Source organism: Tupaia chinensis, unplaced genomic scaffold, assembly GCF_000334495.1.
Source record: "Tupaia chinensis unplaced genomic scaffold, TupChi_1.0 Scaffold000126_2, whole genome shotgun sequence".
Taxonomy (NCBI): domain Eukaryota; kingdom Metazoa; phylum Chordata; class Mammalia; order Scandentia; family Tupaiidae; genus Tupaia; species Tupaia belangeri.
The window spans coordinates 1,118,714-1,119,228 of record NW_006159594.1 but is presented as its reverse complement, the minus strand read 5'-3'; the positions used below and the strand labels follow the sequence as shown (position 1 = coordinate 1,119,228).

Sequence of the window (515 nt, the reverse complement as noted above, 5' to 3'; positions counted from 1 at the left end):
GCGGGGTGGCCATCCCCTCTTGGGGGATTTCTCGCTTTCTGTCTCTCTGTCTGGCAAGCAAAAACCTCTCCAAAAAATAAAGAAATGGTAGCAATGACTCCGCTCCTCTCTACAGGTGCCCTGAACGGGAGGGGGGGGTACCAAGAAGGAACAAAGCAGCCTGTCCAAGACCGCGTTCTTGCCCAGCCCGGCCCCACCGCCGGGTTCGCGGCCGTTGGGACCCAGGGCGCGCTCCCAGCGAGGGGCGGGGCCTGCCGTTCCCGCCTGGCGTGCGGCCCCGCCCCCCACGCGGCCTCTGGTGCACTTTAGGCACCTTCCCCTCCCCGGGCCTTCCCGCGCGGTCCTCCCGGACTTCGCGTCCCTCAACCCCTGCGCGGGGCTCGAGCGAGAGGTTCCGGAACCTGGGCGCTGGCAGGATCCCGGGTGTAGACGCTGTCCGCCACTCCGCCCCAGGGCCGCTCGGCCGTGCCCCGGGAGCTTCCGCGGCCACGGAGTGTGCAGGTTTGCTTTGAGGG

At 68.3% G+C, this 515-nt stretch overlaps 1 protein-coding gene across 1 annotated transcript in view; it reads left to right on the top strand.

Moving 5' to 3' along the window:
* The first annotated feature begins 305 nt into the window (after nucleotides 1-305).
* The window catches only part of HAUS4 (HAUS augmin like complex subunit 4), a 14,103-nt gene continuing 13,893 nt past the window's right edge, over nucleotides 306-515 (top strand). Inside the window, exon 1 of the mRNA XM_006144499.3 lies at nucleotides 306-501. The gene's annotated coding sequence lies outside the window, so the exon portion shown is untranslated. The remainder of the gene's footprint in view (nucleotides 502-515) is intronic.